The following is a 27075-nucleotide window of genomic DNA, read 5'->3' as shown; positions in this document are numbered from 1 at the left end:
TTCAGTTCCTCATATTCTGAATGTAACAGTGGAGGCTTGAAAGAAATCCATTCTCTTCTGCCTACCCTGCATATTGTGCCTTTTTGTGTTTTTGTTTCTCTAGTCCAGCTAATATTAAAAAAGAATCCCGATTTCTAATATTGCTATGTATCTGTAAGTGAATGAAGCTTTTATTTTTAGTGTTCAGTGAGAAAATGGAATTCCTTTTTTGAATATTATTTTATGCTTTTTATGAACTCCTTTTCCATGATAAATTTTTGAGTCTGAAATGTATAGATTGCATATTCAAGTCTAATTGCCACTGCTTTAGGGTTTGTGATGATAGTTTTTAAATTTATTAGTATGTGAATCTCAATTCATTATAGATAAGTACATTTATCTTTGTAAACTTATTGCCCTCTAGTGGCTGTATTCAACTCAAGAAGAAAGGATATAGGAATGAAGGCAGAAAGGTGGGGGAGGGAGAGAGAAAGAATGTGTGTGTGTGTGTGTGTGTGTGTGTGTGTGTGTGTGTGTGTGTGTGTGTGTGTGTGTGTGTGTGTGTGTGTGTGTGTGTGTATAAAGAAAAGAAGATGGTTTCAGGGTAGATGGAGAAATGTGTGAAGTAAACAGATGGGAGAAAAAAACAATGCAGTATTTTAGAGTATTTGAAGAAAATGAAGAATAAATTAAAATTCTATCTGATACTATAGTGCTATTATAAATTGAATTTCAATAGGGTAGATAATAGTGTACTATACTGAAATATTTAAAAATCTGCCTGCCACTTTAAAGAGAAGTCTTTGAGGAGTATAGTTGTATATGATATGTGTTATCTTCCTTGTACATATAAACTCCTCTTGCTAAAGTGAAACAGAAAAATAGCATGAATTCTTTGAAAATATTGACATGAACTATAACTAGGTCAGCATAAAATGATCAATAAAATTCTCATTTCTTTTCTGATTATTAGATATCTTTGGTACTTTCAGCTAGAAAGTTTTGGGGGTGATCCTCAGCTGATATATTTAAGTTATTGAGGTTAACCAAAGTATCCAAGACAGCCTAGCTAAGTGCCAGAGCTGGGATTTAACCCAAGACTTAAGAGTATTACTGTTCTGCTTCCTCCAGTATAAATCTTATTTTTTCCAACCAAATAGTTCCACATATTCAATTTGACCATGAGGTAGTCTCTCTAGCAGATAGCCAAGGATTTAAAAAATAAAGCACAGAGTAGCTTCTCTGATTGCAGATTACATGGCACTGTGTCACAACCAAGTATACTCCTAATCCAACATGATTTCTTTTTTTAAAAAATTTCAAAAATGTTTATATCCAGGTCTTAAGAATTGAAAACTGAGTCAATCATTTTTTAATTAAAAAAACAAAAACAGGAATCCATGACCTCCTTCCTTCCTGCCCAGTTAATAATAGAATCAAGTTGAGAAGCTCTGAACGACTGGGCTTGGTTAGAGGTGCCAGTTAAGTAGCCCCCACCCCCGGCACACCTGCGCACCTTCCATCCCCCAGTTCTTGCTGTGTGTGCCCGGGTCGGCACCTGGAGCATCTCAGTGTGTGTGCACGGGACTTTGCCCTCTGACATCGTATGGCCAGAAATTACAACTCAGTGACAAAGCTCAGGATTCCCTTTTTCTCTCACTTTTTACATAGTTAAATTTTGACTTGAATGACATGTTCTGTGCTCAACAAATCTACTTTCTTAGTTTTCGTTTTATCTTTTTTACCCCCTATGGTAATTTCTTAGGGCCATCCTAACATATTACCACAAATTTGGTGGCTTGAAACTATAGAAGTTTATTCTCTTACAATTCTGGAGGCCAGCAATTTGAAATGCAGGTGTTGACAGGGCTGTACTTCTTCCAGAAGCTCTAAAGGAGACTCCGTTTTCTGCCTCTTCCAGCTTTGGGGTCACGGCTGCCAGCAGTCCTTGGCATTCCTTGGGTTGTAGCTACATCTCTGCAGTCCCTGCCTGCACCTTTTACATTACTCTCCTCTGTGAGTGTCTACATTTTCCTCTGCCTTTTTCTTTAAAGGACAGATATCATTGGATTTAGGGCCCACTCCAGTAATCCAGAATGATCTCCAACTGCAAGGATTTTTTTTTCCAAATGAGATCCTGTTTAGAAGCTCTGAATGTTAGGATATAGATGTGTCTTTTGGGGGCCACTCTTCAACCCACTATATCCTCTATAATCTGTTCCCTTTTTTCAAATTATATGTATTTTAAGATTAGTAATGATTAATTTCAGGACCTGTTTTCCTTGTCTTTTCTCAAATTTTTAAAATTGTGGTTAAGTATTCGTAAAAATGGTATCATTTTAACCATTTTTTAGTATACAATTCAGTGGCATTAAAGTACATTCACATCACACTGTCTACTACAGAAATTTTTTATCATCCCAAACTAAAACTCTATACACATTAAAAAGTAACTCTTCATTATGTCCTCCCCCTAACACCTTATCACCGTGATTCTCTCTGTTTCTTTGAATTTGACTATTCTAAGCCTCTCATATAAGTGAAATCATACAGTATTTGTCCTTTTGTGTCTGGCTTCTTTCACTTAATATAACGTTTTCAAGGTTCATCCATTGTTGTAGCATATATCCAAATTCTCTTTTTTAAGGCTAAATAATATTCCATCGTATAAATACTACATTTTGTTTAACCATTCATCCATACTGGCCACTTGAGTTGCTTCCACCTTTTGATTGTTGTGACTAGTGCTTCTATGAACATGGATGTACATTTATCTCTGTGAGAGTCTGCTCTCAATTCTTTGGGTATATATCCAGAACTAGATTGCTGGGTCATATGGTAATTTTATATTTAAATTTTTGAGGAACCTCTCTACTGTTTGTCATAGCATTGTGCTATTTAACATTCCCACCAGCAGTACACAAGGATTCCAGTTTCTCCACATTTTTGCCAACACTTATTTTCTGTTTTTTGGTAATAGCCATCCTAATGAGAATGAAGTGTTACTTCATGGTTTTGATTTACATTTCCCTAATAACTAGTGATGTTGAGTATCTTTTCATGTACTTTTTGTTCATTTGTGTATCTTCTTTGGAGAAATGGCTATGCAGGTTATTTGCCATTTTAAAATTGGGTTGTGTTTTGTGTTGTTGAGTTTCTGGTCTCATTTTAATCAGCTTTTCTCTAGTTTGGTCTGCTGTTTTCTCTTTGCTGGCTGAAGTCTCCTAGCCCTTTGACTTTTTACTGCCTGTTTATTGTTTTTCCAGCTGTCCCCCATCACTTTTTGTATCTAATTCTAATACTCAGTCTAAGTCCCTTTATAACTCATTTGGGTAGAATCTTCCCAGTCCTTCCCTTGGGAGGTCTTTGAGTCAAAATGTATTTCACACTTGCTATTCTACAAGTAGAGGATTGGTTATTTGTATTTAATTGTTGTATTACTTTGCTTTGTGCAGTGGATGTGTTCTAGGGATTTTGTATAAATATTTAATAGTTGTAAATTGGAGTTTACATTTTGGGGATATTATTTTTTTAAAATAATTTTATTGATTTGTTTATTGATGAGAATAATGCTGTTGAAACTTATTTGCCATATAATTGTGTTTATTTTTATCATGGGACATATCCATTTTAGCAGTAATACAAAGTTTGATCGTTGATATTAACATATTTTTGATTTAGTGTTAATGTTAAAATAGATGCCTATTCTCATGTGGAGGCAGGAAGTCACCTTTGGATCAGTTGGAGAATATATTTGGTGTCCTACATTTGTTATTTTGTATCAGAGAAACTGAGTGTCACCTAAGTATGGATGTTTGATTTTTTGAAGACAAGTACCCTGGAATTTTCTTCTTATATTCTTTTACTTCTGTTCCGTTTTCTTGATTTCCTTCTGCATATATCAGGGCACATTCATCATGTCCCAGTCAGACTTTGAGGATGTAGTGGTAAGCAGTGCAGCTGTGTTTCCTGTTCTCTTGGAACTTCCACCCCAGTGATAACTTGCATTCTCATGTTAGAATTATTTTGCTTTCTGTATGTGTGGGGGGGCGGGGAGGAAGTACATATATATTCAGTTGTTTAGAATGTAAGACCATACACTGTAACAACTTTTATCCATTTATATGTATATTACGAATCATAAAGGATCGTATGCCTATATGATCTTTATTATTTTGGCATTACATTGCTTGTTTTTCTCCTTTGAACTTATCCTCCTGTTCCTTTTTTTCCATTTCTCCCCGGTGCTGCCTTTACTTCCTTTGACTGTTACCTATTTCCTAATAGTGTGTGTACATGAATGCTCACACAGTCCCTTTCTAACCTTCACTTTTCTTTCTGTTCATACTCCATTTCTTCTCCCTATCTGTTGCCTACGTTTTTCTGCCTGATTATTTTAAGTGATACCTTGATTCTCTTAACTATACTTTCAGATCAGAAATAGCTAAGGATCTGGAGGAGAGGGCAAATTGGATCATTGGAGAATTTCAGTACTACTTCCAGGACATGTGGTTTTTCACTCTATTTGAGAGTTAGAGTTGTTCTGCCCTGTGGTCCTAATACATGTGGGAGTACAAGGCGTTCCGGCCCCAAAATCTAGGATTAAGGTTTATTACATTGACAGTTTCAACATATTTCTGTCCAGTCAGAGTTATTATTCTTGAAGAGATGAATAAGCAGGGAAAACAGAATAAACAGATCTCAGTTTCTCTTGGTTGAGTCTGCTGAGGTCACCCCTGAGGGTTTCACAGGGAAGACAAATTCCCACTGTTAATTTATACTCAGACCTTGCTGTTGATGTTGCCAAGTCCTCTGTAAACGTGATTAGTTTGGTAACTACTGAGGAAGCAATCATCACTTTCTCACTGACATACTAACTATGTGACTATGAATAGTAATATTGGAGACATATTTCCATTAAGTTTTACTTAGATAAAGAATTACACTAGAATCTATCTTTTAAAGATTTTAATGCGGGACACTGACAAAGGCAATATTTCTCTGTATTTGTGTGGGAGCATTTACAGGAGACAATTGAAGTTGATTTATTAATGATTGAAGGATGATTTATATTTCATACTTTTTCGACTGTGATCCTTAGTAAGAAATATATTCCACATTGTGACATATTATGCACATGTAGGCACACATGTGTGTGCACACAGTTGAAACAAAATATACATAAATAGTTTCCCAGGTAGCTTAGTGGTAAAGAATTCCGCCTGCCAATGCAGGAGCCACAGGTTTGATCCCTGGGTCTGGAAGATGGCAGGGGAAATAGCAACCTACCCAGTATTCTTGCTGAGATAATCCTGTGGACAGAGAAGCCTGGCAGGTTACAGACCTTGGGGTTGCAAAGAGTCAGACACAACTGAAGGGTCTGAGCACGTCACATGTTCACAACATAAACAGTACTTATCTATGTATGTCTATAATGGGTCCCATGTAAAATAAATTTTATACCGTGAATTACTGTTTGTGATCCACTCTGATTTCTGTTCTATCACAGTCTTATCTTCTGTTGTACTTCATCTTTTCATTAAAAAAAAGAAAAAAAAAGGTGGTTCAAATCCATTCAGTTGATTTTGTGACCCGGTATTGGTTTGTAACTTGAATTTTAAGGGCAAGAATCACTGTACATCTCAGCACTGTTTACAATAGCCAGGACATGGAAGCAACCTAGATGTCCATCAGCAGACGAATGGATAAGGAAGCTGTGGTACATATACACAATGGAATATTACTCAGCCATTAAAAAAAATACATTTGAATCGGTTCTACTGAGATGGATGATACTGGAGCCCATTATACAGAGTGAAGTAAGCCAGAAAGAAAAACAACAATACAGTATACTAATGCATATATATGGAATTTGAAAGATGGTAACGATAACCCTATATGCGAGACAGAATAAGAGACACAGATGCATAGAACAATTTTATGGACTCTGAGGGAGAAGGTGAGGGTGGGACGTTCTGGGAGAATAGCATTGAAACATGTATATTATCATATGTGAAACAGAACACCATTCCATGTTCGATGCATGAGACAAAGGCTCAGGGCCGGGGCAATGGGATGACCCAGAGGGATGGGATGGGGAGGGAGGTGGGAGGGGGGTCCAGGAAGGGGAACACATGTAAACCCATGGCTGATTCATGTCAATGTATGGCAAAAACTATTACAATATTGTAAAGTAATTAGCCCCCAACTAAAATAAATTTATAAAAAAAAAAAAAAAGAATCACTGTACCAACCTTTGGAAATCTGCTTTCTTCCAGTGCTGTAATGTTTTCATTGTTGCCACATGGTAGTGGTGACCTGGTATATGAATCCTAAATCAATTCTGTTATCTGTGAATTAGTTATATTGGAGGACATTAAGGCTGTATATTGTCACAAATGCCAGGCTGGATGAAGCACAAGCTGGAATCAAGATTGCTGGGAGAAATATCAATAACCTCAGATACGCAGATGACACCACCCTTATGGCAGAAAGCAAAGAACTAAAGAGCCTGTTGATGAAAGTGAAAGAGGAGAGTGAAAAAGTTGGCTTAAAACTCAACATTCAGACGACTAAGATCATGGCATCCAGTCCCATCACTTCATGGGAAATAGATGGGGAAACAGTGGAAACAGTGTCAGACTTTGTTTTGGGGGGCTCCAAAATCACTACAGATGGTGACTGCAGCTGTAAAATTAAAAGACTCTCACTCCTTGGAAGGGATGTTTTGACAAACCTAGACAGCATATTTGAAAGCAGAGACATTACTTTGCTGACAAAGGTCTGTCTAGTCAAAGCTATAGTTTTTCCAGTAGTCATGTGTGGATGTGAGAGTTGGACTATATAGAAAGCTGAGCGCCAATGAATTGATGCTTTTGAACCGTGGTGCTGGAGAAGACTCTTGAAAGTCCCTTGGACTGCAAGGAGATCAAACCAGTCAATCCTAAAGGAAATCAGTCCTGAATATTCATTGGAAGGACTGATGCTGAAGCTGAAACTCTAATACTTTGGCCACTTGATGCAAAGAACTGAGTCATTTAAAAAGACCCTGATGCTGGGAAACATTGAAGGCAGGAGGAGAAGGGGACAACAGAGGATGAGATGGTTGGATGGCATCATCGACATGATGGACGTGAGTTTAAGCAAGCTCCAGGAGATGGTGGAGGACAGAGAAGCCTGGTGTGTTGCAGTTCATTGGGTCACAAAGAGTTGGACATGACTGAGCAACTGAATAGCAACAAATTGTCCATTTCACAAAATTGTTATGAAGATCATAGAAGACATTATAAATGAGCAATATATATATAATATTAAATACTTTAGAAATATTAGGTAGCTTTAGTAAGTTTTCAAGTCTCAAATTGAAATTGTAAATTAATTCAAGTAAGTATTTGATAATATTTACTGTTGCCTTGGCTTATTGAGTAGAGTTCAAGGTATTGGGAGCTTATACAGTGCCCAGGGGAGTTTATTGCCAGCTGGGGGAGGTTGTTGAAGGCTTTTAAGCCCTTACTTATGGCTGCTGAGATGACTTCTGCAGCCTCTACTGGAAACAATATGGAAATAATGAGCCCATGAGGACAGAGAGACCTGTGGACTCTCTTTTCTAACCTCAGGTCATACTGTGATATGCAGATGTTTTCTACTTCATTTTCACTATATACTCAGTAATGGAAACTGTGATTCACAAGATAGTAGAATAAGTTTTTTCTGGAGCAGAGAATTCAGAGAGTCAGTGGACTCCCAGAATTGCATTTAAATATTGGTTTTTGGGCAGATGTCCATTTTTTGGTGAGAGAGTTCACAGTTTTCATCAATGAAAATACAAGTTTCTTGATCCCCAAAGATTGAGAACTGTGGCTCTCAATAATAGTATTGGGCACCCTCTGGAGAGTTTCTTATTGTATTGTATATTTAAAGGGATGTGGGTTTGTTCATTATTTACTTTATTACAGCGTATCACTGTTCTGTGTTTTAATCTGGAACCAGTAACTATATATTCATAGGGCATCTATGATTTCCCCCCAATCTCCCAAACTCTTGAACTTCTGGAAAGTTTAGTTTTATATATGTCTAATTATTGTCTGCTGCTAAATCACTTCAATCGTGTCCGACTCTGTGCGACCCCATAGACGGCAGCCCACCACACTCCCCCGTCCCTGGGATTCTCCAGGCAAGAACACTGGAGTGGGTTGCCATTTCCTTCTCCAGTGCATGAAAGGGAAAAGTGAAAGTGAAGTCGCTCAGTCGTGTCCGACTCTTCCTGACCCCATGGTCTGCAGCCTACCAGGCTCCTCCGTCCATGGGATTTTCCAGGCAAGAGTACTGGAGTGGGGTGCCATTGCCTTCTCCTAATTATTGTCTGAAGTTCCACTAATTTAAAACACAAGTCTTTTTTTTCCCCTCTGATTTCTCATATCACCTTTTCTCTTGTCTTTCTTATGATTCTTTTAAACTTCCTATGTATCAGTATTGCAGTAATGTTTATGCTGTGTCTTATTTCTTCTACTAGATCTAAGTTTTAAATGCAAGTGTATTTTGTCTTTGTGTGTCTAATTGAAAAGCAGAGTGACTTACATAAGAGCATCCAATAAATGTTTTTGGTGAATATGTGCTCAATTCCCTTTCCTATCTCAAAGATACTTCGTGGTGTTGATATTGAAATCTAGCAAGCTGAGGTTCTTTCTTATAATGATAATGTTGTACCTGTAGGTTAGAATAAGAGTCAGTGAAATAAATGAAAAATGAAAGTAAATACTAATTAAGTACAACTTGAAAGCCATATTGTTGTTCTTGACTTGACTTTTGAACTTTTACTAAGTGCAGTTAATTTAAAGTTTCAATTTTAAATTGCTTTAATTCATACAAACACACACACACACACATATTTGCTACTTTAGATCCTGTTTAATGTGTTGAAGGAGCTCAGTTCAGTTCAGTTGCTCAGTCATGTCCGACTCTTTGCGACCCCATGAATTGCAGCACACCAGGCCCCTCTGCCCATCACCAACTCCCGGAGTCTACCCAAACCCATGTCCATCGAGTCAGTGATGCCATCCAACCATCTCATCCTCTGTCGTCCCCTTCTCCTCCTGCCCCCAATCCTACCCAGCATTAGGGTCTTTTCCAATGAGTCAACTCTTCGCATGAGGTGGCCAAAGTATTGGAGTTTCAGCTTCAACATCAGTCCTTCCAATGAACACCCAGGATTGATCTCAGAAAGACTTAATGTTGGCCTCTGGACAGTAGCTTTGGTTTGCTAACAGCGATTCATGGGGATTCAATCATCAGCCCTCTTGAAGGTCTTAAAATCAATTGTATAGACTTACTATATTGATCCAACTAGTCCATCCTAAAGGAGATCAGTCCTGGGTGTTCATTGGAAGGACTGATGTTGAAGCTGAAACTCCAGTACTTTGGCCACCTGATGCGAAGAGCTGACTTATTTGAAAAGACCCTGATGCTGGGAAAGATTGAAGGCAGGAGGAGGAGACAACAGAGGATGAGGTGGTTGGATGGCATCACCAACTCAATGGACATGAGTTTGGGTAAACTCCAGGAGTTGGTGATGGACAGGGAGGCCTGGCGTGCTGCGGTTCATGAGGTTACAAAGAGTCAGGCACAACTGAGCAACTGAACTGAGCTATATTGATCATAGTTAAGTTTTGTTGTGTTTTGTTTTTAAACGAGTCATTGAAACTGTTTAGGTTAATGTTTATTTTAGAAGACCTAAATATCTAGGTGTTTTTGTGTTAGGATATTGGGAGGTATCTGTGGGCAGGTGTTGACTCTACTTTCATGTCTGTTGCATTTAAAACTTCATAATGTTTTTGGAGGAAATGCTGTCTGTAGCATATTGATGTTTGAAATTATGGCTGAATCAGACATATTTTAAAAAATGAAGACAGATAGAACATACCTGACTTAAAAACTATTTTAGCTAAATTCTTGCAGAGTAGAATTTTCAGCTTTCCTAGAGGAATATATTAAGTACAGATTATTTGTTTGATTATGTTAACTTAGTTTTCAGTAGAACTTTTACATAAATAGAATCATCTTCATTACATCTGGGATCGTTTAAATAGCATAATTACATGTAGTTGTGCTATGTAATGAAAGGTAAGGGATAAATGATCAGAGGTGACTTTATAAGCATTGCAGTAAGTGACTTATAAACTGAAGGTCACCGTTTTAATTGGAAGGTTTGTGAATCTCTTAAATTCTGTAATCAAATGAGTGATATCAAAGGAAGAAGTAATTTAACATAACAATTGTGGCTTATGCCGAACATATGTTCCTGTTAATAAGTTGCATTATAGTCTTTAAGGACTTGTATGCAGTTAGTACATTTTGGTTCATTTGATACCCGCAGTTTTTCTTAATTTTTATTAGTGAGTTGTTACAGTGGTTAACAAGAAATACACAGATTTAAGTTGCAATAGTTTTCCCAGGGTTATATGATCTAACTTCACAAGCTTCTTGGACATATGTAGATGCTTTTCTATTTTGCTTTAGTTATGACATACAATTGATACAGGCAAGCATGAAAGCTTGGGCAAATTTTCATTGCTTTTTCTGGATCTTGCTCAGGTTCTGTGGTATTTATGTAAAGCACAATTTTGTTACTTGGGAATGCATGTTGAAATTATCATGTGCACTATTTTGCTGTAGGCCCGTTGGCTCTGCCACAAAGGCAGTACACTGCCAGTAGGCCATTTCCTTGTCGGCTGCATTTACAATTTAATAGAAATATTACATGACTTTTTAAACAAGTGTTTTGGCAGGGAGGAAATGGCAGATTCCTTACAAACAAGCATAGCTTCCTTTCCTTAACCACACTCCAGCTACTCAACAAATGGTACTTGGTTTCAAGTTTGGGGGGTTTGAGGGTAGAACGGGAAGTCAGGTTGAAACAGGAATGACACTGATATTTACTATAAAATAGTTATGTATTTTTAACTGCTGGATCTTATTACTGTACAGTTTCGGTGAGTGACAACCAATGTATTTCTAAATTAGGGCTGAGTTATTTTTGTGCAGTTCACCTGGCTGGGGATATCTGGTTTTGACTGGTTGAAAAGGTCAGGACCACTGGTTAGGCTCTAAGATGTTAGTTTACTTTTTATAATTTTTTTTTTTAAATAGTTTTGGCTTTGCTGTATATATTGGTCTTCATGACATTTGAGTAAGCAGTACTTCTTTGGTATCAACCATAATTTTTATCTTGAAGATGAATCAGTTTGGGGTGTGGAGAATATGGAAAGAAAATTTGGTAGACTTGTTAGCACTGACATACAACATAATGGATTCCTAGCACATCTTTTGTTCAGTTTGCTTTAGCTCACTATTATGTGTTTTGAATTTGAAAAGTCACGTTTGCAGTTGTTTTTTTTTTCTTGGATGTTATTCCATCCTATCCCATTCTTATTTTATTTAGGTCTTTTAATCTTAAATCATTGGTAGTTGTGGACAAAATGCTGACCTCTTTAATTCTAAAGTATTTCATACTTTTGGGGACTCTAAAGAAAAGAAAAATTGCACTTTATTTTCAGCCTTGACTGTGGTCGCATTTTACTTTCTAATGTAGATCTGGCTTTTTCTTCCGTATGTGAAGAGAACAGTTTATAGTAGGTCTTTCCCCTTTTCTTTTCTTATTGCTTCTGACTTCTTAGCCAGCCTACCTGGCAGCTGTAGTAAGTTATGCTGCTGTGGTGTGGTAGAGACTGGCATTGGGTGTGTTCTTATAGCCATCATAGCATTGGCTTTTGTTATTTTCCGTGTTTCAGTTTGTTGGTAATGGACATATGGACATCATATGTTCCGCAGAGTACTGTACGAAGCCAATTTGAACTGTTTCCATTTGCCTCGAGTCCAATCATGATATTTATTTTTCCATGGCACTTACCCAGATTATCCGTACCTCCTGCTTAGCTTGTGTCACTGCCACCATGGACTGCGTTTCTTTTGATTGCCTCCAGTTTTTCACAGTATCTAATTGCCTATTCCGCCTTAGCTTTCTTTGCACAGCATTGATTGATGTTTATAAAATATTTCAAGATCTTTTAGATAACAGATACTCAGGTGCATAGAAGTATGATATTCAGCTTGTTTTTTGTTTATATATAAGGAATGTTTTTATATCCAGCCTCCTAGAGTGGAATTGAATATTCTAGTGGAAAACTTAGAAGAGTAACTGTGTCGTTTTAGCCAATATTGCTTACATTTTAGTATCAACAATAACAGCAATGTGATCTCCCAGAAAACCTTTAATGTAACAAATCACATCATAATTTTATTGCTGAATTTTGAAGAGAAGATCTTAGAAGTTCCCTTCTAGGTTTAAGAAAATATGACTACATTATTGTTTACTGAAGCTGTTCTTCAGCTCTTAGCCCTCTGTGAAGTCATTTTAGATACTGATTTTCAAAATATGAATAAATGAGTTGCAGTCATTTCATGACTTTAGGTGAGTCAGCTATTACTGTGACCCAAAAGCTTTGGCTTTACACAGGAATGCATTCGTTCATTCGTTCAGCAGTTATTTAATGAACACCTACTATGGCTAGGGACTGTTCTAGTTCTGAGGATGCAACAATAAAAAAAAAAGTTGAAAATTTCTCTTTATTGTGCTTATATTTGAATAAGGGGGAGAGATAATGAAGAAGAGAAGTAAATACAACACCTTAGGATTTCTCTGGTGGCTCAGTGGTAAGGAATCTGCCTGGCAGTACAAGAGATATAGGAGACATGGGTTCAATCCCTGGGTTGGGAAGATCCTCTGGAGAAGGAAATGGCAACCCACTCCAGTATCCTTGCCAGGGAAATCCCACGGACAGAGGAGCCTGGCAGGCAACAGTCCATGGGGTCACTAAAGAGTCGGACACAACCGAGCTACTAAACAACAACAACAACAGTTTGTTAGTGATAGGTCCTACAGTAGAAAAAATAAAACAGGTAAGTGAGAAAGGAAACTTCATTGATGGGATAGAGTGGTTGATGTACAGTATTGGATTGCTAGTGAAGGCCTCACTGAAGAGATGACTCTTGAATGAAAACTTTTAAGAAAATGGATATCTGTGCACAAAATATACCACATAAAGGCAGCCAACTGCAGGTTCATTAGTCCTGAAGTGGGAGTGTGCCTGATAACTCCAGGTCCAGATCATAGAGACTTGAAGGTTACAGTAAATACTTAGACTCTTATTCTGAATGAGATGAGAAGTCATGGAGGATTTCTGAGGAGTGGCGCGAGAATAGCCTGAGGAGTTACAAGGGTAGAATCACATAAACCAGGAGACTTGAATGACCCACACAAGAGATGATTGGATTAGGGTGGTAAATGCAGTGAAGAAGGTGAGAAATAGTTGGTTTCTGGTATGTTTTTAAAAGTGGATTAACAGAATCTTTTGATAGATTAGGTTCATGAGAACACTGAGAGTGCTTTAAAGCTATTTGGTACAACTTTGGGAGATGGTCTTTTTTCCTGCTCTGCCAAAGTATAAGGCACAAGGTTGAATAGAATGTAGAGTTTATTATTCCAGAAAGCCCAGCTATAAATGTAATGAATGTTTACTGTAGAAAGGAAGGAAGAAGTAAAGAAAGAAAGCAAAATATAAAGAAGAAAAGAAAAATCACTTATACTTGTTCTGCCTGGAGATTCACAGTTAACAGTTTGATGTATGGTATTCTTGTTTGGTTTGCATGTAGATCATGCCCATGAGAAACATACTGTTTTTTTAACCAAAATGGGAATCATGAGATTGTATTGTTTTGTAATTTTTGTTTTTCGTTTAGCACTATATCTTGGGAGTGTCCCCATATTCTTAAGTGTTTTGAGCTTTAAAATGTTTAGAAAATTGCTTACATGAAATAATCTTAGATATTCTACTTTTATGATAAAAAGCTTTAAAATGAATCGTTTTCCTTTTTTATGAAACTTGTGAAAATTGTAAAGCACTATAGAATTTAAAGAATCTTTCATTCAATAAAAAATAAATAAATTAAAAAAAAGATTCATTGCTAGTCAACAGTCCTAAAGTGTGCAAAAATGTCTTGGTTTTAATATTTGCTACTAATAAATTATTACCCATTAATTATCATAAATTATACTTTTAAAGGACTTCCCAGGTGTTACTAGTGGTAATGAACCCACCTGCCAATGTGGGAGATGTAAGATACATGGATTTGATCCCTGGGTTGGGAAGATCCCCTGGAGAAGGTCATGGCAGCCCACTCCAGTATTCTTGTTTTGGGCATAACTGAATCACTTAGCCATACACCTGTAACTGACACATCATTGTTAATCAACTAACTATAATGAAAAAAGGATTCATTGCTAGTCAGCAGTCCCAAAGTGTGCAAAAATGTCTTGGCTTTAATATTTAATACCAACAAATTGTTATTTAATATTAATAACTAATATTAATATTAACAAATTATTATCTGTTAGTTATCATAAAGTATACTTTTAAAGACTATAAATATTCTGACAACTTTTAAAGTAAGATATAACATCGATTCTCTATGGATTTCATTTTTTATTTCTATATGAAAGTTTTAAACTCTCTTCTAGAGGAAATTATTATTTTTGAGCTTTAAGAAACTGATACTTATATTACATTGCCATTTGTACATCCTATCCTTAACTCTGTATCAAGTAAGCAGGCTTAACCAGCTGAATGATTGCATCAAGCCTAAATAATTAACCATATCAGAAAACAGGCAATTAATAATGACCAGATTGTTAGATACTTCCTTCTAGCGGTACAGTCATTTAAAAAAGAAAACATTCCAAATGTTTTTTTCATTTAAAATGTATTTTACCTGCCAAAAAATACAAATGTGGTTTTCTTAACCTTGAACACTGAGATATGCACATGCAATAGAGAAGCATTCCTCTTTTGCCAGCTAATTAGCTTTTGGCGTAAGTATAATTGTTCTTCAACTACCTGACTCCTTCTAGTATCCTTTGTGCTGATGGTATTCTGCATTTACAAAATAACTTTGCAAAATTTCAAAAAGAAAGCTTCTGAAAAGTTCTTAGCAGAGAAGGAAAAAATGATGAAGGACAGAATAACAGTACTCCTGTTTGGCGGTTGAGAGGAGGGAGGTGAAAGGGAAGCCAGAGAGTCAGAGAAGAATTTGGAGAATATGGTGTTTCAGGCAAGGGAGAGAAGAGTTTTAAGAAGAAAGTGATTGATGACTTTTTATCAGTGTCTGTCTTTCTTTCCCTTTAGATTGGGTAGTATGAAGGGATTATCAGATTGGAAGTCATGGTTAACTGTCAGTGTAATTGAACTGAGTGGCAGGGCAGAAGCCAATTCCTGAGGGATCAAGGAATGAAGAAGGATAGAGGACTGGGAACAGTACCAGTAGAATCTATTTTAGGTTATTTGGCAACCAAGAGGAGGGGAGAATTTGGGAAACTAGTTTAGAGGCATCCGAGTTGAGGAAAGATTTTAATAGGATGAGAGGACTTAATCTGATTTTAGAATGAGATGAAGGATGCAGGGAGAGGATTAAAGATGCAGGGAGTAGGGCCAAAGATGACAATCAGGGAAACAAGGCCCTAGTCAGAGAAAGAGATGTGGCTGAAGGTGAAAGTGCGGTCCTTAGCTTTGGGGAAAACGAATCTAAAGTATATTCTGTTTATAACACGCTCGTGCTTGCATGTAACAAAATGCAAGTGCTGCATTTTAAGAACCCATCCCTGACTGCTGCAGTAGCAATGTACAGCATTCTGTATGATCACCCGGCTCAGTCAGGGCCACTAGGTTGAAGGGCAGCAATTCTTTTGGTAGGCAGTGCTTAGTTTAGGAGGCTGGTTAGCTGTAGTTGCTTACAAAGTATTCAGAAACTTCTCAGTAACTGTATTCTGACCTGCTCTAGAAATGATTAATTAAGACTGAAACTAATTACTCAAAGACTTCACCAAACTTTTAAAAAACAGTTGTTGGAAAACATACATAACATAAAATTTGCCATTTTAACCGTTTTTAAGTGTATAGTTCAATGATGTACATAGTATTTATTGAAAAAATCTGCGTATACATGGACCTGTGCCATTCACCTAATGTTCAAATGTCACCTGTACCTTTACATTGTTGTACAGCCTTCACCACCACCTGTTTCCAGAACTTTAAAGTTTTTTTCATTTTTTTATTATGGTAAAATATGTACAACATAAATTCTACCATTTAGCCATTTTAAAGGGGCATTGAATACATTTACATTGTTCTGCAGCATCACTGCTATTCATCCTAGCTCTTTTTCAACATCTCATGTTGAAACCCTGTACTTATTAAGCAATAATTCTTTATTAATCCCTCATCCCATCTCTAATCACCATTCTTCCTGTTTCTATAAATTTGACTATTCTAAGCACCTCAAAAATCACTGCAGATGGTGACTACAGCCATGAAATTAAAAGATGCTTGCTCCTTGGAAGAAAAGTTATGACCAACCTAGACAGCATATTAAAAAGCAGAGGCATTACTTTGCCAACAAAGGTCCATCTAGTCAAAGCTATGGTTTTTCCAGTAGTCATGTATGGATGTGAGAGTTGGACTATAAAGAAAGCTGAGTGCTGAAGAATTGATGTTTTTGAACTGTGGTGTTGGAGAAGACTCTTCAGAGTCCCTTGGACTGCAAGGAGATCCAACCAGTCCATCCTAAAGGAGATCAGTCCTGGGTGTTCATTGGAAGGACTGATGTTGAAGCTGAAACTCCAATACTTTGGCCACCTCATGCGAAGGGTTGACTCATTGGAAAAGACCCTAATGCTGGGAAGGATTGGGGGCAGGAGGAGAAGGGGACGACAGAGGATGAGATGGTTGGATGGCATCACCGACGCGATGGACATGGGTTTGGGTAAACTCCAAGAGTTGGTGATGGACAGGGAGGCCTGGCGTGCTGCGATTCATGAGGTCGCAAAGAGTTGGACACAAGCGACTGAACTGAACTGAACTGAAGGTTCATCCATATTGTTGTTGTTCAGTTGCTAAGTCATATTTGAGTCTTTGTGACCCCATGAACTGCAGTACATCAGGCTTCCCTGTCCCTCACTATCCCCGGGGAGTTAGTTCAAACTCATATTCATTGAGTTGGTGATGCCATCCAACCATCTCATCCTCTGTCGCCACTTCTCCTCTTGCCCTCAATCTTTCCCAGCATCAGGGTCTTTTCCAGTGAGTCAGTTCTTCGCATCAGGTGGCCAGACTATTGGAGCCTCAGCTTCAGCTTCAGTCCTTCCAATGAATATTCAGGATTGCTTTCCTTAGGACTGACTGGCTTGATCTTCTTGTTGTCCACGGGACTCTCAAGAGTCTTCACCAGCTCCACAATTCAAAAGCATCAATTCTTCAGTGCTCAACCTTCTTTATGGTCCAACTCTCTGATACGTACATGACTACTGGAAAAACTACAGCTATATGTCTTCCCTGTAGCTCAAACGGTAAAGAATCTGCATGCAACGCAGGAGACTCGGATTCAATCCCTGGATCTGGAAGATCCTCTGGAGAAGGGAATGGCAATCCACTCCAGTATTCTTGCCTGGAGAATCCCCTGGACAGAGGAGCCTGGCGGGCTACAATCCATGGGATCGCAAAGAGTCGGACACGACTGAGCGACTTAACACTACACTACACTATTGGAAAAACCAAAGCTTTGACTATATGGACCGTTGTTGGCAAAGTGATGTCTCTGCTTTTTAATACGCTGTCTAGGTTTGTCATAGCTTTCCTTCCAAGGAGCAACTGTCTTTTAATTTCATGGCTGCAGTAATTGTCCACTGTGATTTTTGAGCCCAAGAAAATAAAATCTGTCACTGTTTCCACTTTCCCCCTTCTATTTGCTGTGAAGAGATGGGACCAGATACCATGATCTTAATTTTGTTTTGTTTTTTAATATATATATTTTATCGAAGTATAGTTGACTTAGAATGTTTCAGGTGCACAGCAAGGTGATTCAGTTTTACATGTACACATAAACATTATTTTTCAGATTATTTTCCATTGTAACTTATTACAAGATATTGACTATGATCTTAGTGCCATAAGGCTGGTGTCATCTGCATATCTGAGGTTGTTGATATTGCTCCTGGCAATCTTGATTCCAGCTTGTTATTCATCCAGTCCAGCATTTTGCATGATGTACTCTGCGTTATGTGGCAAGAACTCATTCTTTATTAAGCCTGAATAATATTCCGTTTTGTGTATATACAAGATCCTCTTTATCTGTTCATCCATTGACACTTGAGTTTGTTTTCACCTTTGGTTATTATAAATAATGCTACCATGAACCTTGAACAGGGGTGTACAAATATCTGAGTTCTTGCTTTTAACTACTAGATCATATGGTAATTAGTTCAGTGTTTTCATTCTTTGAGGAACAACTATACTGTTTTCCACAGCTCACTCAACTCTTGATGTTAGACATACAAATCAGAGGCATACAGAATGCATAATATTTTTATTTAAGTGTTTGTGGAACTGAGATGTGGGAAAAATACATCTCTGTTTAGTGTGAAACACATTTAAATAATTTCAGGAAATTATTAAAGATCTCCAGAAGAAAAGATAATGTTTGAAAAAACTTTATAGTTGTGAAGTTTTTTCTCATATCACATACAGTGTAACACTGTTGACAGTGTTGATGTGTGATATAGAAAGTAGAACGCTTTATTTCCCACTGACCTTGCATTTTTATCCATAAAGCACTTAATGTATATTTTTCTTCACTTGTTAAACATTTGACTGTTTTAAAAAGCTTGACCTAAACTCTGCTTTTGATCCAGTAAAGCTTACATGCTTCATGCCCCAATTCTTTGACTGATGTCAACATATAATATTTGAAAGTTTATTTCAATAATTTAATTTCATATTAAAATTATCAATGGCAGTTTTCTTTTTTGTTGTTAAATGTGTATTTGAAATAGTTATCATTCCCCAAAGAAACCTTTTGTAACACATTTAATGGAAACTTATTAGACAAACATTAGGCATGACAAAGAAAACAAAAAGACAGTCTTCTAATAGTAAAACAAATATGTGAAGCATAGAAATGGAAAATATGAAATATTCTCTTGCATTTGGAGCTTTTCTTGGTTTTTCTTTTGAGATATTAGTTGCAAGTGCCTCATAGTTTTTTCTAGTAGCTTTTTTATTTGAGGTGAAGTGTTTTCAGACTTGATCTCTTGGCTATCGTAATTGATAGTTTGAGAGCTGACTATGATCTCTTCATTTATTGACATATAGTTTAAAGGCTTCAAGTTTGGATTATGAAATACTTTTCTCTTTTTCCTTAAAACAGGAATATGAGTTAGTGCTCTCTAATAGCCATAAATATGGCCTTATGGTTTTATGTTCTTTGTTATCTGCTTTCCCTGGGCTGATCCAGTTCTTGATTCCCATTTTGTCTTCCATTGTGAAGAGTTTTTCAGATTCATCACAAATTGAACCTCCCATTGAGTTTGTAAATATGTGTGTAAAGATGTTAAAATAATATAATATGCAAAATGTCACTAAAAATTAAATAATTTGTGGGCTTCCCTGGTGGCTCAGACGTTAAGGAATCTGCCTGCAATGAGGGATTCAATCCTTGGGTCGGGAAGATATCCTGGAGGAGGGCATGGCAACCCACTCCAGTATTCTTGCCTGGAGAATCCCCATATTCAGAGGATCCTGACTGACTACAGTCCATGAGGTTGCAAAGAGTTGGACACGACCAAGCACAGCACAGCAATTATGATCTGTAGGGTTAAACTTACAAAATAATTCTTTGGTTGCCATATTGTTTGTATTTTTTTTTTTTTAAATTAGCTCCTTTTTTCCCCCAGATAGTTAAACACATAAGTACTATATGTCAAAATTAGTTATAACTTGGATAACATGGAACAGTAAATATTGAAAGTAATTTTTTAGTTGCCATTTTTCATGTGTAATTTTTGTATGAATATCTTTTTTTTTAGAGGAAATAAGTTCCTAATAGGTGAATTACATAATCTCATTCTTAATTTAAAAGAAATAAATTATGCAATGAAAACTTAAAAGTAAGCCTAAAACTCTAAGCTTTTGTATGTTATTTAAAATTTTGGACTATAACATCCTATGTAGTTCCTAGTTTTTGTGGCATGGGTAATAATTTGTATGTGTGTGAGTACACAGTTGCGGCTGACTCTTTTCAGCCCCATGGACTGTGGCTTGTTAAGCTCCTCTGTCCTTGGAATTTTCCAGGCAAGAATGCTGGAGTGGATTGTTGCCATTTACTCCTCCAAGGGATCTACCCAACACAGGGATTGAACCTGCCTCTCCTGTGTCTCTTCTCCTGCATTAGCAGGTGGATTCTTTTCCACTGCATCACCTGGGAAGTCAGTCATTTATACAGCTAACGTTTATTGAACCTTTTCTACATGCCTGTGTTGTGCTGTTGTTAGCTATGTCTTACTCTTTGCCACCCCATGGACTGTAGCTCACCAGGCTTCTCTGTCCATGGGGATTCTCCAGGCAAGAATAGTGGAGTGGGTTGCCATGCCCTCCTCCAGGGTTCTACATGCCTACCATTGTTCTAAATATTTTTTGAAGGAGTCAGTAAATATTTCTTCTATCTTTTTTAATTTAAAGTTACTGAGAAGGAATTCATGCAACATAAAATTTACTTTTCTAAAGTGAACCATTCAGTGGCATTTAGTACCTTCACAGTGTTGTGTAAATACCACCCCTCAGTTCAGTTCAGTTCAGTAGTTCAGTCGTGTACGACTCTTTGCAACTCCATGGACTGCAGCCTGCCAGGCCTCCCTGTCCATCACCAACTCCTAGAGCCCACGCAAACTCATGTCCATTGAGTCAGTGAGGCCATCCAACCATCCCATCCTCTGTCGTCCCCTTCTTCTCCTGCTCTCAATCTTTCCCAGCATCAGGGTCTTTTCCAATGAGTCAGCTCTTCACATCAGGTGGCCAGAGTATTGCAGTTTCAGCTTCAGCATCAGTCCTTCCAATGAATATTCAGGACTGATTTCCTTTAGGATGGACTGGTTGGATCTCCTTGCAATCCAAGGGACTCTCAAGAATCTTCTCCAACACCACAGTTCAAAAGCATCAATTCTTCAGCACTCAGCTTTCTTCACCGTCCAACTCTCACATCCATACATGACCACTGGAAAAACCATAGCCTTAACTAGACAGACCTTTGTTGGCAAAGTAATGTCTCTGCTTTTAAATATGCTATCTAGGTTGGTCATAACCTTCCTTCCAAGGAGGAAGCGTCTTTTAATTTCATGGCTGCAATCACCATCAGCAGTGATTTTGGAGCTCAAAAAAATAAAGTCTGACACTTTCCACTGTTTCCCCATCTATTTCCCATGAAGTGTTGGGACCAGATGCCGTGATCTGCGTTTTCTGAACTTCTTAAGTTTTAAGCCAACTTTTTCACTCTCCTCTTTCACTTTCATCAAGAGGCTCTTTAGTTCTTCTTCACTTTCTGCCATAAGGGTGGTGTCATCTGCATATCTGAGGTTATTGATATTTCTCCCGGCAATCTTGATTCCAGCTTGTGCTTTATCCAGCCTGGCATTTCACATGATGTACTCTGTATATAAGTTAAATAAGCAGGGTGACAACATACAGCCTTGATGTTCTCCTTTCTCGATTTGGAACCAGTCTGTTGTTCCATGTCCAGTTCTAACTGTTGCTTCTTGACCTGTAATTTGAGTGAATGATAGTCACTCAGTTGTGTCCGACTCTTTGCGACCCCATAGACTATAGCCTGCCAGGTTCCTCTGTCCATGGAATTCTCCAGGCAAGAATAGTGGAGTGGGTTGCCATTTCCTCTCCAAGTGATTGGAAGGTGTTGGATTAGAACCTAGGCAGTGGACTCCAGATTCTGGCCTCTTAATCCAGATGTCATATAGTGTTGTATTCATCCATGTATGAAGTGGATTTTAAATATACATTGAACCAAATTGAAAAGGGCATCCCATGACAACTGGAAAAATTTAAGTGGTATAGCTAAATGTTTGGGCAATGCGAAAGTTTCAGTTCAGGGCGAAAGTTTAGAGGCCACACATAAAATATGTAGACCAAACATTAATTACAGACATCATCTTTTTGATACTTGGTGTTTTGGAGCTAAATACCACTCAAAGTCAGTAGTGTACGTAGATACATTTTTGAAGAAACAGAGAAAAGTATGGTAGCTGCTTCTTAGAGCTCTGAAGCATGTTACAACAATTAAATGGCTTCTCTTTATGTAAAATTTAAGCCTGAATCCAAAGTTCTTCCAGACTGTCCCCATTCCCTGCAGTAGTAATAGCTTGATAATCAGAATGTGCCAAAATTTGGCATTTCCCCAGAATTCTGATCACTAACCCTGTTAGCACTTAACTTTCTACTTCTTTGAGAAAAGCTGAGTCATCCTAAATAACTCTTTACTCTTAAATTATGTGGTTTGGACAGTAGAGTAAGGATCCTTCTGATTTACTGAAGCAATTGCCTTGAAACCTTTGGAGGATTAAGGATTTCTTTTTCGCCTTTACTCGTAGCTGAACCGTGAGGACATCAAAACAAACACAAAACATCTTGTTTTTTCTATCTGCTGGAGCCAGTGGAAGAGATGGTGGTGATGTCCTAGTGATTAGCTTGATGACAGGTAGATGAGAGAGTTTATGTAAAACAAATTTTTGAACCATAGTTTCATTATAATGTCAGGTATTTAATACTACAGAAGATGTCTCCTCCAAGGCAGTAAAACATTTATATCCATATGTCACAATACTTAGAGAAGTTTATCAGTGAGTCCTTAAGCATTTTGTTTTACATAATATAAAAGAAAATTTTATTTGCTACTGTCTCTGTATCTATACAAATAACCGCATTGCTCATTACTTTTTCATATATAGATGATTTATTGAATTTATGGCATTTTCAGTTGCATGTACTTATAATTAGCTGTGTCTTTACTTTTTCCTAGTGGAAAGTGGTTATTTTTTCCCCTCAAATGGATTTAGACAATATTTCTAGATGCAAAGTCTCCATGTCAGGAATTAGCCCTTCTATTCATACACGCTGTCTTCTAATTTCTTAGGTAATAAATGTTTCTGAAAGTCAGTTGACAGAGTCTCATCCCAGAGAACTTTATTATACATTCTCTAATTTCATTTGGCTTGTCAGTAATATATTTCTAACATTCTGTTCATATTCTTTAATATTGGCTGTTGCTTTCATATTAAACACGTTTTGACCAGCTTAGATTGAGTGAGCTAAGGATTTCACATTAAATCTAATGATTTCTATTCTATTTGCCTGTTGATGGTTACTTTTTATCATAAGTCAGTAACTTCTTTTTTCCCTTTTCTATTTATTTTTTATCCACTACAGTAAGTGCTAATTTTCATGTATTTGTCAACAGGAAACCCTTGGAAAGGGTTGAAAAACTATTTATAAGTACAGTTATCTTCTAAAGATATAGATGGAAGAGCTTATGGTTGAAGGATGCTCAGAGCTTGAGCCTTCTCTGAACATCTCTCCATTTCATCAGTGAGTTATTTCTTCTCTCATGTGAAAGGCATCTAAATCTTTCCTGCCTTCAGATGCCTTTGAAGAGTGAGGCCATAAATCGAGCAGTGTAGGAGAAAGGAGGTAAGTGAAGGAAAAAGAGGAGCAGATTTGCTTGACTTATGTTATAAAGAGTTGGTACTGTGTTACTTTCAGTTGTGCAGCATGTTGCTTGATTCCATTATAGACTGTATTCCCTTACTTATTCATTGATTTCCTGATCATCTATGTGAAGACATGCCAGAAAGTGTCTTTTGTTCTAAAATTTCTACTTTCAGTTTTTGGAAGATTGCTGCTTATTAGTAAAACAGAAGTATTTTAGATGAATCTGTTTCCCCTACCTTCTTATTCTTTGAAAAGATGTAACAAAGGATGTTGGGATATACGGAGGACAAGTAGCCAAATAACACATATCTTAAACTTAGCTAAGGGTATTTTGGGGGTTTGACATTTGGTGTTAAAGGAGTCTTTCCTGGGTCACAGAGCTTTCAGGTATTTTATGATTGGATTGCTGTTAACACATGTATCCTGGTTTTAGCAGGAAGAGTTACTTCTCACTCTTCTGGGAAAGTAATTCAGAATTAGAAAGTTGGGCCAATACATTTGTTATGTTTTTATGAGATATTAGAGAATGTAAGAAAAAATTAAAAGTTCTTAAATTCAAAGAATAAAAGTTAAGCATTCTTAGGTGATGCATTGCTTAAGAGATAAATAGCCGTTAATGAGCTGAGGCTAAAATGTTTATAGTTAATTTTTCGTTACTCAGCTGTTTGATTTAAAATAAGATGTAAAATACTGTATACCGACTAGATAATCAACTATCCAAGCTTTTTGATTTTGTCTGTTTATATGAATCATAAGAAAAGATTAATTTGGCAGGTGTAATCAAGTAGCAGAAGCAGTTTGAAACCTGGATACAATTGAAATATAATTGGAATTAAATAGAAAACATTTATTTCATATTTCTAAATGAGGTTTTAATTAAAGTAAAATTGATTCATCTTTTTTTTTTTGACGTTTCTCTGAGAAGGAAATTTGAAACATACTTCAGTTGATGGTTGGCTTTCTCTGACTTTGATTAATCACTTTCAAAGTAAGCACTAGACCACTACAGTAATTTTATAATTATACACAAGTGAGATTATTTGAAACTTTAACATAACTGTAGAGGAAGTTTTACATTGATCAAGTTCGTATAATACTGTGTATTTTTCTTTTATGATTCAAATACTTACAAGTGCTAATCTGAAAAAAAAAAGGATTCTGTTATTTTTGCAAATGTAATTTAATGGGGGAGATATTAAAACAAAATTTCAAAGACATTTATCTGTTAACACTGGAAACTGTAAGTTTTTCAGAAAACTGGCTGATGAAACTTTCAGTGTGGTTAAATATTGGAAAGAATCCAATGAATGGAGTTGACTGTAAGTTATGATTCCACACTAATGAACCAATCTGTGTTTCCCCAGAGCACTGCTAAAAATAAAACTTTGAACTGTCTGAAAGATTTGAAATGACAGCAGAATTTGATTATTTATGATCAGAATAAAAGAACTCTCATTTGTGCATCAGTTTAAAATTTTTTCAAGTGTCAAAACTGATACAAAGAGAAATTATTATCTAATTAATAACACTGTAAAATGTGCATCTCATCCTACGTATGTGTCTAGAATCATCCTTGGAAACAAAATACTTAATTCTTGCTGAAAAACTCTTATAGAGCCTTATTGACACCATCTCCTAAATGCAATATCACTTTTTAAAAGTTTCTTGTAAGCTCATTTCTTAGAAGAAAATTTTTTCATCACTCATACCATATGAAATAAGTAAGAAAATGTTTAATACCATAGTAAATTTTTTAAAACATCAGTTAACTTTTATGCTGAGGCACTTGCTTCATCTCTTTTAAGAATAAAGAAAAAAGAAAAGTGCTATTTAATGGTAGAGTAAAGATATTGTTTTCAATATTAAAACAAAGGTTATTGGAATTTTTTGTAAGGAAAATGTGTTCGATTTTTAATAGTTAAGTGTATACGACAATTAAGTTTAAGAGGAAAAGTTAAGCTTTTCATAATGTTAATAATTACATAATACTTCCCTTATATGTTGTGAATTTAAACTTCTTTGTGTTTCATTTTTAATTTCTAAAACTGTGTAGATTCAAGTCAAGGTAAATTCTTTCAGAAAAGACTATCAAACTTTATACTTGCTCTGTTTCCTTATTTTTACTTGCCTTTTATTATATATTCATTCCATTTTTTTAAATGATGCTGCATATTTAATGAAAGAAAGTTTTTTAAAAGGAAGCGTTGCCAATCAGTCTAAATTTGTTACAGTTAAAATTTGATGGTCTACAGACAATTTATAATCCTTTTCTTGTTATAAAATATTGTCAAATTTATAGTAGTATCAGTTAGAAAGTTTATGGAAACCTTGTTTAAGGTGGTTTAAAATAGAACTAGATCTTTAATTTGAATTTGATGGCACCTGTTTTCATTTTGTTCCCCCGGCAACACCACTGGTACCAAAATTGCCCATAGACCACCCTGGTTTTTGAGAAGAATTAAATCATTCTGAGCTTTTTTTATTTCATCCTTTTACTGACTAAATATTTAAACAGAGTTATAAAACATCTGTCAGAGTTTGTGAACTCACTTTGAAGTAAGAGAGTTTAGGACACAAAATTGGGAGTTTTGCATTAAAAAATCTCTGGGTAATTTTAGTTTGTCTTTCTTAGTTATGAAAATTTTTATTAGAATTAGAAATTAGAAAAGTAGTTGATAGCAATAATAAAAAAAGGACTTAGAATGTCATCTTGGAAAGCTATCCTTGCTTTCATTTGTTTGCTAATAGTTGAGATTTTTTAAGCAGCATGATCTATTTTTCTTGAAAGTTCTGAGGAGTCAAGGTATGTGAACTAAGGCTTATAGTATTGAGGCTCCTGTGAGAAAGAGATGAAGCCAGCAAAAATGTTACCTTGTCTGTTAGGATCTGTATTGTATTTTTCTGCTGTATTGTTTTTTTTTTTCTTTTTAATTTATTGTTTTATTGAAGGATAATTGCTTTACAGAATTTTGTTCTTTTCTGTCAAACCTCAACCTGAATCAGCCATAGGTATACATATGTCCCCTCCCTTTTGAACCTCCCTCCCATCTCCCGCCCCATCCCACCCCTCTAGATTGATACAGAGCCCCTGTTTGAGTTTCCTGAGCCATACATCTGCTGTATTGTTGATTCATGTGTTTGGGACATCATGAAATGTCATTATTCTTTTATAGTTGTGGGTAATTGAGACTTACATGCAGTAAAACAAGTGGCTAAAAATAATTAATTTTGCATGTCTGGAGAATTGAGTGTCTTATAATATGCAAGGTGAGTCAGCCATGTTAGATTAACATGTATGTTTCTGGCAATTTCCTTGATCAAGTGGGATTTATTCCTGTGTTTTCCAAAGAAAAATTCATGTGGTGAAGTATTGGTTAACTTTGAAAAGAACTGGGTGTATAGACTAGAGAATCTTTGTTTTATTTGAATTTGGCTTTTTTCCTTT

General features: G+C 36.5%; 1 protein-coding gene across 4 annotated transcripts in view; it reads left to right on the top strand.

Moving 5' to 3' along the window:
• The window catches only part of STK3 (serine/threonine kinase 3), a 294249-nt gene that overhangs the window by 82707 nt on the left and 184467 nt on the right, over nucleotides 1-27075 (top strand). The gene's annotated exons all lie outside the window — the stretch shown is intronic.

This window comes from Giraffa tippelskirchi, chromosome 6 (assembly GCF_054371585.1).
Source record: "Giraffa tippelskirchi isolate mGirTip1 chromosome 6, T2T-mGirTip1v1.2.pri, whole genome shotgun sequence".
In the NCBI taxonomy this organism is placed as follows: Eukaryota; Metazoa; Chordata; class Mammalia; order Artiodactyla; family Giraffidae; genus Giraffa; species Giraffa tippelskirchi.
This window is presented reverse-complemented; position numbering and strand designations above follow the sequence as displayed.